Raw genomic sequence first — 15,613 nt, 5'->3', positions numbered from 1 at the left:
AAAGATCAAGGGAGTGTGCACCCTCAATCACATGATCACAGGTAATGCATGTAAACCAGTCCATATTTGCATCAATATAAGGAGAACTAAGAAACCCCAGGTAATGATTAATGAATGAATCTCTATCACACTTGCACCTAAGTTGCTGAGTTGAACATTGGATTGTCAAGAACCAGTAACCCTAAGATTTTAAACTCGGACAAAACACAGACCAAATTAGCCAGTTGGATATTTTGGTTAACGAAAAAATGGATTTACTAAAATTCATTCACTAATTTTCAACAATTCGATTCTCTCTCGAAAAACAATTCAAAGCTAAGACATGGTCTAGTTCATATGTTCCATACACTTAAGATTGTTAGGGAATACAAGGAAAAATGCCCCATGACCTCCAAATTGCCAGGAATCCGTGACCTAGTTTTCATACGTTATTTAACATCTTTATTTTCATTGTGAGACTTCACCGACTCACATTTATCACATTTATATGCCTGTGCGTATATATACGAGGAACATTTTACTTATTTTAAGAATAAATTTATTAAATTTACTTCCTTTAATAATTGATATTATACATCAATTTTTAAATATTTAAATATTAAAATGTATAGATGAATTTAAAAAAAAAATAAAAAATATATTTAATTTTATTAATTTAAATCAACTTATAAAATAATGTTATGAGTATCCATCAATTTAAATTAATAAAATAAAATATCAATTTATTTTTTAATTTTTTTAAAATTTTACAAATTTGATTTACACATTAATTAAAAAATTTTAATTTAATAATTAAATAATTGAAATTTAATATAAAATAAGAATTATTAAGTGAAATAAGTCTCACTAGATTTACTCTTGAAATAAATTGATCTCTTATATACAAATATATATATGTATGATAATGACTTTTAAAAGATAAATCCAATATTTGAAAGTTAAATAAAGTAATTCTCACTAGAACGAGTTTCAACCCAAAAAAATAAAATAAAATATTATGATCTTTGCAATGTTTATAAATAAGTTATTTTTAAAAAAATTTATAATAAAAATGTTAAATAATTGTTTAACTAAATACAATTATAAATTCATTATTTTAACTCGTATTCAAGACGTGTCAAAGGAGAATTCGAATTGAAATAATAATAATTTTTAATTATGAGAGAATAAAAAAATGTCATACGTGTGTCAGAGTATATATGACAAATATTGTATCTGAACACAACATTATATAGAAGTTCAGGGTTTATGGCCCCGCTAGAGTGAAACTGGGACTAGTCCACACAGGGTTCTCTTAGTAGAATGGATCAACCTTCTAAGAAAGTGGCAAGTAATAGTGATGGATCCAAGAAGCTATGTAAGTGGGGAAATTTATTTTAAAAAATCAAAGTTATTATTGTTGTCGTGAAATAATATAAAATATTATATGAAAAATGGAACAAAACATAAAAAAGAAACTAATACGTAAAAAGCAATTTGAAAACAGAGTGAGAAATTGAAGACAGTGAATCCAAACATATAACAATACGGGGACAAAAGAAGAAAAAAAATTTATTTTTTTAAGAATTTCAAATATTTTGAAGTGGAATGTTTTATTTGCGTGAGAATTAAAAAAAATTAAAATTCAAATATTTTGTACAATTTTTTAGAATTTTAAATTTTAAATTCTCCCATAAAAGTTATAAAAAAAAGTAAGAATTTGTAAAAGATCAATAATTTTTTCATTATTAAACATTCAAAATTATTTTTAAATTATTAAATATTATATAATAGGCTTAAATATGTTTTTTGTCCCTCAAATTTAAAACTGTTATTTTTAGTCCCTATAATTTTTAAAAATTTTGTTTTAGTCCGTTAGCTGACCAGTAACATATTTGAAAGTGACTAATTAAGACAGTTATACAATATCAACCGGATTTAATGTGATATTTTCACTAATAGGGACACCAATAGATAGATTTTATGTAATAATATTTGATAAATTTCTGAATAAAATTTAAATATAAGGACTAAAATAAATTTTTTGAATTTACAGGGACTAAAAATAATAATTTTAAATTTGAAGGACAAAAAAATTTACCCTAAATTTGAGGGACTAAAAATATATTTAAGCCTATATAATATTAATTTTTTACACCATTTAATATTAATTTTTTAAACTATTAAATATTTAAAAATTGACTAATATTTATTTTTAAAATGTCATTATATATATGTGTATTTAAAATTAATTTTATCATGGTAAAAATTAAATTGTCTTTAAACTGTAAATTTAAAATTTTAAAAATTTAAATTGATTTATCCAAACAAAACATATAAAAAATGATATAAAAAAATTAAAATTAATATAATTTTAAATTTTTAAAATTTTTAATCCAAACACACTGACAATCCAACTAAATGGCACATTTGCACTCTTCAATCCAAGTATAAACTCCTAGAATTCCAGCTCACGTAAAGAGAAAACAACAATAGGGCACAAAATAGGGAGAATTCAATTTGAAGTGAAGAAAATAAAGAGAAGACACCATCTTTCTTATAAGATCTTCATCACAATACAAATTAGCTGTGACCTTTTGGATGAATGTATAATCATGTACTTCCCTTTCCGTTTTATTTAATTTCTCTGGTTTATATGACATTCAAAATTTCAAGAGAAAAGAAGACCACCATTACTTTTATCATTTTCATTTCTCTTCTTTTTTTCCGAGCCAATGGTAGATTCCATTCTTATAACATCATGTTATATATGTGGTGTGTTTGAATTATAGTTATCACTCTTATAACATCATGTTACATATGTAGGGTGTTTGAATTATAGTTAAAAATTTAAGTTAAATTGAAATTTGTAACGACCCACCCTAGGCCGTCACATCAATAACCAACCAAAATAAAATAATATAAAAGAAAGAAAATAGAGCAAAAGCCAGCTACGCTAGAGTGTAAATATACAATAACATATAAATTGTTTCCAAAATATATAATATAATCTTTTATAACAGAGTCATCATCCTCAGTAAAGTTATACAGTAATCCAAAAAGATAATATAATTACAACGTCATGAAAACATCAAAATAAGATACCCTAGGTGCTGGTCAAGCTCTAAACCTAGCCACTTCTCAAAGCAGCTATCCAAAAGACTCCTTGCTATCCCAAAGCCTCATACCTGATCTGCTCCCCCACATAGTGAGATCATCACAGTCCACATCATGAAAATATAAGGGTTAGCACATATAAAACCAATCATAGTACATCATAATAAAATATCATTAAACAGATATTTTTCCACAGTATTTATCTAGACCAACAAGTCATTTTCAAGCTAAATATAGACCAACCCAAAATATAATGTATACACGTCCATGCCAATGTATACATATTTTATGATAATAAAATAATCCATAACCAATGTATACAATCCATACCATATGTATACATATTCCACATCCAAAACAAAGTCACACCACTGTATAATCCATGATGTAACCAACACATCCAAACCAAATGTTGGCCTCAACACCATCCAAACCAAGTGTTGATACGGTGAAACATGTCAGCAACCCATGTCCCACGCCTAACCTCTCATGGAAAATATACAGTTGGATTACGTCGTCACGTAACCCTGGTGGGGCCACCTCATCCATTGGTATGACTCGGCCTAGACCCATACCGGTAGCAAATAGAATACTTAGAGGAGTACTTCAGAATCCACCTAACATCTGAAGTGGTTTATTATATAACCTTTGGAAAAGTTCCACATTGGAATCCTCACCATGGGATTCCCAAATTTCATATTTTTCCAAAGATTATATCCTGATCTCACCAAGAGATCTATCCAATCCATACCATAACCTTACTCCTTTAAGTCCTATTTACTTTTCCAAACCACATACACATAGCATATTCCATAATTAAACATAACCATAACCATGCCAATTTGTCAATATAATAATAATATAAATAATTAAATATTTAAAACAACCATCAATTGATCCAAATTATACTATGTGAAATGAAAATCTCCACATAAAGTAGCATATTAAAATTATACTATTCCTATCATGTTCATATGTACTAGATTAATTTTATAAGCACTACCCTTAGTTGGATAAACCTGAACTGAAACTCGGGCAGAACCTTCTCCTCTTTCTTGCTTAAACAAGAACCGAAACTCGGGCAGAATCTCCACCTCTCTCCTTAAACAAGGATCGAAACTCGGGCAGAATCTCCTCCTCTCCCTCCTCTTTTCTCTCCCCTAGCAGAACCTCCTCTACTGGATTCCTCTTTCTCTCTCCTCTTTTCTTTTCTCCTCCCCTCTCTTTCTTTCTCTCTCTCTCCTCTTTCTCTCTCTAGGATTCTCTTCTCTCCAGTTATCTTTTTTTCACCCCCATGCCTCCTATTTATAGGCAACCAGAGTCACCCGGAACGGCCCGTATTGAATTCGGAACGGCCCGTTCCGAATCTTTCAAATGTACGCAAATTTTTAAACTGGAACGGCCCGCTCCAAAATCGGAACGGCCCGTTCCCAAAAAGCAGAACGGCCCGTTCCGAGACTCATCCAGAACGGCCCGTTCTCCTTCCGGAACGGCCCGTTCTCCCTCTAAAATGGCTCGTTCCAAAATCAGAACGGCCCGTTCTCCCAGTTAGAACGGCCCGTTCTGGACCCGTTCCCAACTTAAAATTTAGTGTCTTTTTATTGCTTGGAATGACCCGTTCCAATTTTGGAACAGCCCGTTCCAAGTTACCCATTTACCCCTCAAACTTTAATAAAATTTGCGAAAATGTCATTAATAGAAACATTAATAGAAATTACAAAAATACCCCCTTTAGAAAAATGAATATTACAAAATTAATTTTTCAAATTAGTTTTAAATAAAAGTAATATTCTTCTAACTTTTGTTTCAACTAAGATCTGTATGTAATTTACACTCAACAAAAAGGGAAAAAATTGTCAAACATATAAGTATTACATTCAAGATCAACAAGTTAATATTACAAATTTTAAATGTGTAATAAAATATAACCATAATCTTTAAAATATAAGTACCTAAAGTCGAGGGAAGACTACAACAAATATGCTAAATAATGGAGGTTGTTTTTGCGTTTAGTGGAGGTTTTTACCCTCCGCAAAATAAATTGCAGAGGTTTTCAAAAACCTCCGCAGTTACATTCGCCACAAGCAATTAGCGGGGTTTCTTAAAAACCTCTGGTATCGATAGTATTTTGCGGAGGTTTTTTTGTGGAGGTTTTAAACCTACACTAACTGTGGAGGTTTTCTAAAGGAGGTTTTAAACCTACGCTAACTATGGAGGTTTTTTAAAGGAGGTTTTAAACCTATACTAACTATGGAGGTTTTTTAAAAGAGGCTTTAAACCTACGCTAACTATGAAGGTTTATTAAAAAATGTTTTAAAACTATACTAACTATGGAGGGTTTTTTTAAAGCATTCTAACAATAGAGATTTTACAGTCGAGTTTCTAATTCTCCCTATTTTCTTGTATATGACAATTTTTTATACTTATTTTAATTTCATAATTTACATGTATTACAATTTCTCATTTTCTTATGATATCTATAAAAAATGTAATAAAAGAATACTCATAATGTGGACATAGAAATTATATTTCCAATAACAAAAATAACAGTGTATAGTTCAAAAATTTACAATTCAAATTTCTATTGTAAATCAAAGTATGACATAAAATCCATAACAAAGGTTGCTAGCCCCAGAAGATCCTCTTGCATCCAAGGGTGTATTAGGAACACTTGAAGCATCATTTAGCTGAAATAAGAAAAGAAAAAATAATTAGTTATATATACTATATACAAGGGTGTATCACACATACTACATCCCGACATAAGCTTTCAAAGATACCTGGAATTCCAAATCCAAGCTTATATACATGCATATCCAAACAAGAAGCCTTGGTATCCTTAACAGCATTAACAGCCCAAGATATAAAGTAAAGCTTCTCAGGACATGGTTAAATGGGAGATTCGCCTCATTCCATGGATCTCAGTTTTCTTTTTACATCGAATATCAAGTGTGGCATTAACCTAAAACTGCAGACCCAAGTAAATCGAACTAGAGTTAGACTAAATACACCACAATCAGAATTTCAAGGTGTTCGAGTTCCCAACCGCTTTCCAGAACATTCATACTTTTGATTGAAAGAATTCCACAAATCGAAACACCTTTCCTGGTTTGCACCTGACGAATAACATGCAAAAAAATATTCATTAAATACATTGCATTAACAAACATTCTTGTGCTAGTTGTTTTAGTTGAAGAACCAACATTATATTACAGAAGCGCACAAATGGTTTGGACGAATATCAAATTTACAAAGAATGATCAAGTGTGTATCTTCTGTGCAAAATTTAAGATCTCACCTGAGGAACTAAAGATCTGAGGCCTTTAGTTTTCTAGGTCTTTTATGAGCTGATGGAGCTCCAGGTGCCTGTAAAAAATAAAATTTCAAGACCAGTAATAATGCATTAGGAAAATAGTCCAAAGGTATGTGGGAATCGAACAATGAAGGAGAAAATAATTAGACAAACACTTTGTAGTGTACCTTTCGCTTTTGATCCTTTTTGCCAACCCTTTCAGCTGAAACCACAGTTATATACATAGTTTCAATAATAAATAAATGAAATTCCCATCACTTACAGAAAATTAGGTAGCAGCTGTAAACAATCTATTACCTCCAAAATTGATTGAATCTGGAACAAATGTCCGATCCTGATCCCCACCACGATGTAAAAGCTGTCATTAGTTTCCAAATCACAAATTCATTATTTGAGTAACAGAATGTAATGCTTGGTTTAAGAAAATGTTTTCTATTTTCACTTTTAATTACAAAAATTCCACCTTTTTGTTATGTTTTATGTTTTCAAATATTTGTATAGAAAACAATGAAAACAACTTATTTTGACTGTTTCACATACAGACTATTGAAAAGAAGAAATAAGCTGAAAACAAAGTGACATTTTATAACAGTAAAAATAGAAAATGAAATAAAAAAAAACTTTTTTTTTCAAACGAAACAGCCTCTGAAGATTGTTTTCTGCCTTCAAAAGTCCAACCTTTTCCTAATGATGCTGAAATTGAAAAATACCATCTGTATTAAAAATCAAATTCCTATCTGGCTGTGTAGGCTGAGAAAAATGAACTTAGAGATGAGAAACAGAGGCTCAAGGCAGAAAAAGAGAAGTTGGAGCAGCAACTGAAATCATTAAATGCCCAACCTAGTTTCATGCCTCCCCTTGCTGCAATCCCGGCCGCCGCATTTGCGGCACAAGGCCAAGCCCACGGCAACAAGCTGGTTCCTTTTATCAGTTATCCAGGAGTTGCAATGTGGCAATTTATGCCTCCTGCTGCAGTGGATACCTCACAGGATCACGTTCTCCGTCCACCAGTTGCCTAATCTGGCATTGTACAATTCTCTGGGATGCCGAGGACAGAAAAGAGAGCTAACGCGCCGGGGGAGGAGGCAGAGGCTCACGGTGGGCGTTGGGGAGGAGGGTGTATTGGCGGTTGTGTTGAGCCAACTTGGTAACCAAAACGGTCATGGCCAAGGCACCCGCGCGCACGCCCCTATCGTAGGCCTTGCCCTCCCCAACCGTTCCTCCGTAATCAAGTTGAGATACGTCACCAAGAGGAGGATCCACATGGGCCGTTTCAGTCACGTAACGGGCATTCTCGTTCGTCCTCCCTCACCCTCACCGGAATCCCAAGCGTCAAAAGGACTCAGAATGTTTCTGCGAAAGCCGCAATTCAGCGCCTCGCCCAAGTGATGGATTCTCAAAGTGTTCGCTACACTGCTCCTCCGCCTCTCTCTTTTTCTAGGGACTCTCGTAGATCTCCGTCTCCTGTGAATAGTGATTTAACGCTCCTAATAAATAAAATATCACTGCAAATCAAGTTTGGAAAGGTGAAGCTAACCTTGTAAATACAAAGCAGAGGAAGAGCGTCCTACAAAGCAGAGGAAGAGCGTCCAACTAGAAGGAATCAAAATGATGCAAACGGGATTTAGGGTTCACTTTGGAGGTACCAGAATCATCAAAGGATTTAGGATACATTTAGGGATTTCTTTTTCTGATTCTTTTAAGAAGGAAATGAAAAGATTTTTTTATCTTTTGAGAGGGAAATACTTGTAGAGTCACATACTAATTTCCTTTTGTTTTAACTTTTAGAGAAAAAATATTTAAATGGGAAAATATTTTTTAATTAGAGGAGGTTATAAACCTTTGCAAATTAAACAAAAAAATGACAGATTTTAATAATTTAAGGAGGGTTTTAAAACCTCCGCAAAATAACCTCCACTATTTATCATTTTTTTTGTAGTATTTGACGAGATAAAAATGATATGATAAAATATAAAACATGTTTAGATAAACTTACATAGAAGTACTTATAAAAAAAAATAGAAGTGAAATAAATTTTTTTATAATTTAAAATTAATTTATATATAAGTTAATTTGTAAAAATTTTCTCATATAACTTCTTAAAAAAAATTAAACTTATAACGTGTAAAAACTTATCTCATTTTTTCTATTAAAAAAAGTTTTAGAGAAATTTATCTAACCACACTTATAATCATGTTTAAATGTCTTTAAACTAGATATACTGGCTTATTTATAAAAAAAATGAGACATTCACATTTATAGATAACTTATGCCACGGCCAATAGCTAGGCAAAACGCATATTCCCTATACCTAACAAATACATAACAAAAAGAAAGAGAGAAATAAAGAATGGAACTAAGTATGCAGAAGTTAACAACAATGGTAGTTGTAGAGAAACTTTAGTTACAAGTGAATCACTCATCACACTCTCAAACATACTTTTGGTTAAGATTTATTGGTAATTATTACATTTTGCGAAGCTTACTTATTTTACATAATTTTATAGTTTTAATATTAAAATAAAAGTGTGCTAAAAACTCGTCTCTGTTATAATTCATAATTGTCACTATTTTCATGAGTAATGGAACTTGACAAAGTTCCATTTGTAATTGTAAAAGATTGAAAAGAGAATAAGAAGGAAATGATGTTGGGCTTTTGAAGCTGGAATATCCAGTTCACATCCTATTGGGAACAGGCTTTTTGCAAACCTGGAATGTTTACGAATCTCCAATTTCACCCCATCACTTATAGCATGATATTGACACGTTTGTGTTTCTTTAAATTATTTTTTTAATACGCACTTTGTATTTTTATGTGATAGAACAATTTTATATTTTTATTGTTTACCCATATATAATAGAATGTTGCTTTTAGATTTGCAGGATGATTTTTATGACATTTTATTTTTAAATGCCTGACTTTATTATTGTTTGGCATTCTTTTTATGTTTTTTTTTTAAGATTATAATTTTTTTAATTTCATTTTTTTTTTAAAAACTACTTCTACTTTAACTAATTATTTTTGATATTTTATGAAAATATTTTTTTCTCCCTCAATTCTTAATTATTTATGTTGAGATAAAGGAAAAAGTATGTTTTAGCAAATATATTCAATGGTGGTCATGACATATCCGATGACAATATTTACATGAACTTTAATACTAAAGTTATTTTATGATCAAGAAGTGTATAAAAATGAATCAAATGTCACATACCTAAATCAGAATCGACCCAACATATTAAGTGTAAAGCAAATCTTAAAATGACACTTTTAAAATTTAATGATAATATCTTTTGATAAAAAAATTAAAATATTTCAGAGATGAGCCTTGAAAAAAATTATATTTGTATATCTTTTGGAGATGAGTTTTTAGAATGAAAATTTTTAAAAATACAAAAGTAACTTTTAAACTGAGGTTTAAAAAAATTATATAAATATTAATATAATTTTTTTTTTTGAAGAAACCTAAAAGAAGAACTTTGTTCGCGTCACACTTGGATCAACCCTAACCTAAACATGAGAACGCCTTTATATAGAGGTTCGTTCACATTAATTATTTTAGATAATTTGGAATATCATGTTGGATGTTAGGTGTTAAAAGTGAATGTCAAGTATCTACATTAATAGAGTTCACAACCATGAGACTACAAAAAAACAAATTAAGACAGAAGAATCACTACTATAATTTATTAAGGAAAATTATAGAAAAACCTAAAAATTATCTTGAACCAAAAACAATATTTGAGATATTTATTATGTGTAAGAAATATATTAACATCATCCAATATCCATTTAAAGATGATTATCTTAATTAAATGTATAAAATTAATATAACTTAAAATTTGTTTATGTTACCCCTAAAAATAAAATAAGATATATATATAAACTTTTTTTTATTCATATGCCACGACTCAATCAAATTTTTTTAACTAATTTAAGATTTTTTATTACAATATAAAAATATCAAAAATTTAAAAAAGAAAAAAGATTTTAATATTCAATGTTTTACTTAAAAAAAAAGGAGAAAAAAAATGTGAATTAAGATAGAAAAGATACATAGTTCACTAAAGAGAAATTGATTTTAATTTTTAGAAAAATATCTTTCACATTAAACTTTAGAACAATGAAAAATTATACAAATTTTATGGCAGTTCCAAAAAAAGCGCACTTTTATATCAAAAATTTTATTTTTAAGGATTTATTATCCAAATTTTATTATTTAAAATAATTATTGTTATTATTATTATCACATTTTTAAATCGACAAAAATACATCCAAAATCAACATAAAAATCACAGTCTCCATATTTTGTTATCTAATTTAAATATTGATTAAAGGTACTAATCTAGAGCTAAAATTTTCTACAAAATAGGTTGCTTAATAATTGTAAAATACTCTAATAGAAACGTACTTTAAATTAAATTTCTGTGATATCCAAATATGTAACGAATCTTCACATGAAATTCACTAAATTTATAAACTCTATTTCATTAACTTGTACTAACACTATTAAACACAATTTAAGCATTAGAAATAAACAAAATAAATAACAAAGAGAATAAATTATTTGAAACCAAAAAATATCGCATAATAACAATTATGATGCCATTGGAAATGCCAACTCATTACTCATATGTGAAGTTGTCAAGTCACCTAAAATTTATTTATTTTTTACTTTTTACAAAAACTTGGTAAAAGGACTTACTGAAATTGACGATGATGTAAAATTGAAGAACTCAAATGACATAATTAAAATATGATAAAAAAAAACTACATAATTATATTTAATATTTAAAGAACAAAAAGTTTTATTAAGAAAAAAAATTATAAGTGATTTTCACTAAATTTTCATGACAAAATATGACTTAATTACATAATAATAATAAAAAAATCAAATTTCATGATGAAATATGTTTAATATTATATATATATATATATATATTAAACATGGTTATAATTTTTTAGGCATCATTTTTCAATAAGAACTTTTTGACTATTTTTTAATGAGAACATTTTTTAAAGATTTTTTGTAAGTTTATTTTTATATTATTTAAAAAAATTATAAATAATATTATATATATAAATAAATTAGAATAATCCTCCTAAACTATAGTTATTTTAAGGTTATTTTTCAATGAGGGTTTTTTTAATTATTTTTTAAAAATTATTTTTTAAAAAATTCTTAATCTTTTATGTCTTTCATTTTATCATTCTTGGTTTTATTCATAAATCAAATTTTAATATTTAAAATTATTAATGATTAAAATAATTTTGTATCACAATGTACATCATTTATAATAAAATTAAAATATAATTTATATGATAAAAATATTTAATATTTTTATATAAAATAAAAATTCATCTAATATATTACACATGATAAAATATTAATTATAATTAAGATAATATTACCTTCGTTCCTATTTATAAAACCTGACTTAAAATAATTATATGTTATTTTCATATAAAACTTAATTCATAATATTTGATGTATTAGTTATTTTTAAATTAAAATTTCCCTAATTAAAACATGCTCTTAATTTGTTGGAATACATTAATTATAGATCCTTTAAAAGATATGCATTCTAATTAGTTAGGAGAGTAAAAAATTTTATTATGAGAGATAAGTAATATATAACATGTATTTTATTTGGTTAAAAGAAATATGAATATTGATTAAGAGAGAAAAGTAGTATAAAGTTAATTTTAGAAAAAAAATATAGAAAATAAAATTTATTATTATCAATTATATTAACTATTTTTTTAATATTGGTGAATTAGGTATTTGAGTAATATATAGGAAATAAAATAAAGTAGTATGTATTAAAATAAAATAAAAACATAACAATAGTAAAAAAGAAAGAGAGAAAGAAATACTCACTTTCACTCTCTTTTCCCTTCATATTCAAACAAGAATTGTCTTGATGTCTAGTGATTTCAAGTAAACTTGTACTATGAATAATGTTTGAATTTACTTCGACTTTGACAAGAATACTCTATTTGACTGAACATGGATAAGGATACGGGTAATATCAAATTTATTAAATTTGGTACAAAGATAAATATGAGCATATACTTATCCATCCCATATTTACTTTAAATTTCTAAAAATTTAATATATTTTTTTTAGAATTTACTTGAAATTTATGTGATTTTTACTCCATTTTAAGTTTATGTCAAAAGAATTTTAATTAATATAATTTTGTAAATGTTACTCTAAATTAAAATTCTTATATTTTTTTACAAAAAATATTTAATTAATTTTTAAATAAATACAAAAAAATACAAATATATTTTATATCTAACAAAATTAGAGATGAGACAGAAATTTTATATTTATTAAATATAAAAACAAAAATTAGTATAAAAAATAATATATATATATATATATATATATATATATATATATATATATATATATATTTTGCTGATTTTATGATCTATAACAATTGTTATTTTGCAGTCACCTTGATAACTCTTCTAGAGATATTGCCTTCGAATAGTAGAAATAAAAAAAATGACTAAAATATTATATTAATAATCTAAAATAGTAGAACATAAAAATATAATAAAATTTATAAATAATAATAATAATAATAAATATATGCCCATACGTGTCTTAGTATCAAGTCTAAATATTAATATATATTTATTATATGTTTTTTAATTAAAATATTTTAAAAAGAAATAGTTATTAAAAAATAATCATTTGTGAAAAAATTATTTAATTTTTTTATGGATTCAAAAGGAGAAAAAACAATATTTGAATAAAAAAAGAGAAATAAAGATACAAATTAAATGATTTACTAATAAGTTGTAAGAATTTAATTGCAAAATTAACAAATACATGACATTAAGGGGGTGTTTGGTATATGTGAAACCCTTTCCTTTTCTTTTCTTTCCAAAAACCCTACCTTCACTCACTTTGACTGATTCACCTTCTTCTTCTCAACTCACTCTCACTCTCTCCTTTCTCCTATTTGCTGATTTATCTCCTTGTGGTGACCTTGGTTTAGAAGGTGCTGATTCAAGCTTAGGGCAAAGCTAGCTGAAGTTGTCTCTCTTCTCCGTTCGTTTTCAAACTCCTTCTTCTTCCCTTCGTCCTCCATTTCTCGAAGCTCGGATCTTTTACCCGAGGTAAGGGAAGCTAGTTATTTTACTGTGTTTGGCTAGGACTGAGTGTGTATACTCATTTGCTGTTGGATGATTGCTGGCTTTTGAGCAGAGGTGGCTGAAAAATGGGATTTGGGGTTTTTCGGAGTTTTGAGAAAAATTTGGGGATCTTCTTATTTTGTTGTTGCATGTGTAAAAAGGTAGTATTTTTGGACTATTGGATGAAAATGTGGTAATTTGAACCGATTGCATGTGGAGTTTTCTGATTATTTTGCAGATTTTTGAAGAGTTTTCGAAAGTATGAGGTTTGCTGCTGAACTCGCGCTGAGCCCAGTTCTTCGCGCCGGGCGCGTGGCCACCTAAGGGCAGCATTTAGGCAAGCTCGCCGGGCGCAAAGATGTGTGCGCCGGGCGTGCTTGAAAATGTTAGCCTCTAGATGGCCCACGCCGGGCGAGGGTTGAACCGCGCTGGGCGCGATGTCAGTTGTGACTCATTTTTGGGCTTCTGGCATGGCGTTGAGCACGATCTTAGCCGCGCTGGGCGCGGGGACTCCTTGGAGTCTCTGCCATGGGAGGCGTCGGGCGCAATTCAAATTGCGCTGGGCGCGAGACCAAGGGAGGTCTCTGCCTTCCGCACGCTGGGCGCGGGTTTGGGCACGTCGGGCGCGAGAGACTCCTTGGAGTCTCTGCCTGGCATGCGCTGGGCACAATTATTTATTGCGCCAAGTGCGTGAGAGCTTTGGGCTCTCTGGTTGAGTCCCGCCGGGCGCGGGCATGCTTGCGCCGGGCGCGCTGGCCCCCTAGTGCTCTCTGGTTGTACTGCGCTGGGCGCAACCATGAGTGCGCCGGACGCATAGATGATAATTCATTACATGCTTTACAATGTTGTTTTATGCTGAGTTGAATTGAGATGGATGAATATAATGTGATGACTAGTAGATAATGCTGTTGCTGATGTTGAGTTGTATTAGTTGTATATTGATGTAAGTTGATATGTTGAGTTGTATCAGTTGTATATTGTTGTAAGTTGTTGTGTTGAGTTGTAAAGTTGTGTTGTGATGTATGTTGATATTTGATGTTGTAGGCCGCAAGGCTGAGTTGTTGAAGGCCGCAAGGCTGAGTTGATGTAAGCCGCAAGGCTGAGTTGTTGTAGGCCGCAAGGCTGAGTTGATGTAGGCCGAAAGAATGAATTGTTGTAGGAGATCTCCGAGTTGATATGCGTGACGACGCATTGTTTGCTTATTGATGATTATGCCGTCAAAATCAACGAGATGTATGTTGATGAAGTGTTGATAGTTGTAGTTGTTCATACTACTTAAATCTTCCTATATGTTGTTCTTTTTATGCTAGCTTATCCTTTTGTTGTTTCTATGTGGTTGAACTGCGATGATCATACTATGTATGGGAGCAGAGCAGGGATAGGTGGTGGATAGTGGTGAGTCTGTAGCTGGCAGGCGGAGCTGTCTCCTTTTGATGTTTTGTTTGTTTCAGCTACTTGGTATAGTGGCTTTGGATGTATTTTTGTATTGTACACCCTAACTCTAGTCGGATTGGGACATTTGTATATATTTATATTTTAGATCCTATATTTATATACTCGTTCTATTCTGTCTAGTGTTTCCGGTGCGCTGTGGTTGTGAGTGTAGTGGCCAGTCGGGTCGTTACAGTATATGATAAAATTTTTCATATTTATAAATTCTGATTCGAATTATAAATTATAAGAATCATGATTCTTATAAATGATCAAAATATATTTGGTTAATCTTAACCTATCGAGTTGGAAAAAAATTGGTCCAATCTTTTTTAAGTCTATAAATAAATAGACCAACCTAACTTGACCTAACGGGTTAACAAATTAAACTATCATGTCAGATCAATTTTGATAATTTTACCTGTTGATGAATATCATATAGTTGAACATATTATTTAAATTCAATAACATGGGTGAAATTTTTTTAAAGCATATAAAGTTATATATAGAGAAATATTACCTAGAGGACATGGAACTAGATCTAATTGTTTATTAAAATATTGTATTGATTTTTTTTCTTTATTCAAATATAATTACTTTTTATTTTTTATTAGTTATAT

At 29.7% G+C, this 15,613-nt stretch overlaps 1 long non-coding RNA gene across 3 annotated transcripts; it reads right to left on the bottom strand.

The window, feature by feature from the left end:
• Positions 1 to 5,607: 5,607 nt before the first annotated feature.
• On the bottom strand, positions 5,608 to 8,134 carry LOC109808614 (uncharacterized). 3 transcript variants are annotated; one of them, XR_014427775.1, is made up of 7 exons: positions 7,981 to 8,134; positions 7,250 to 7,896; positions 6,707 to 6,767; positions 6,577 to 6,611; positions 6,395 to 6,462; positions 5,877 to 6,212; positions 5,608 to 5,783 (listed from the first exon to the last, which is right to left on the bottom strand). It is a non-coding gene; the product is annotated as an uncharacterized LOC109808614 (long non-coding RNA). The 3 variants fall into 3 exon arrangements; XR_014427774.1 differs by having other exon boundaries at positions 7,250 to 7,873; positions 7,981 to 8,133; XR_002240614.3 differs by having other exon boundaries at positions 7,250 to 7,873; positions 7,947 to 8,132.
• Positions 8,135 to 15,613: the final 7,479 nt, after the last annotated feature.

The sequence above is a fragment of the Cajanus cajan genome, chromosome 7 (assembly GCF_000230855.2).
Source record: "Cajanus cajan strain Asha chromosome 7, NIPB_CcT2T_4, whole genome shotgun sequence".
Classification (NCBI taxonomy): domain Eukaryota; kingdom Viridiplantae; phylum Streptophyta; class Magnoliopsida; order Fabales; family Fabaceae; genus Cajanus; species Cajanus cajan.
This window is presented reverse-complemented; position numbering and strand designations above follow the sequence as displayed.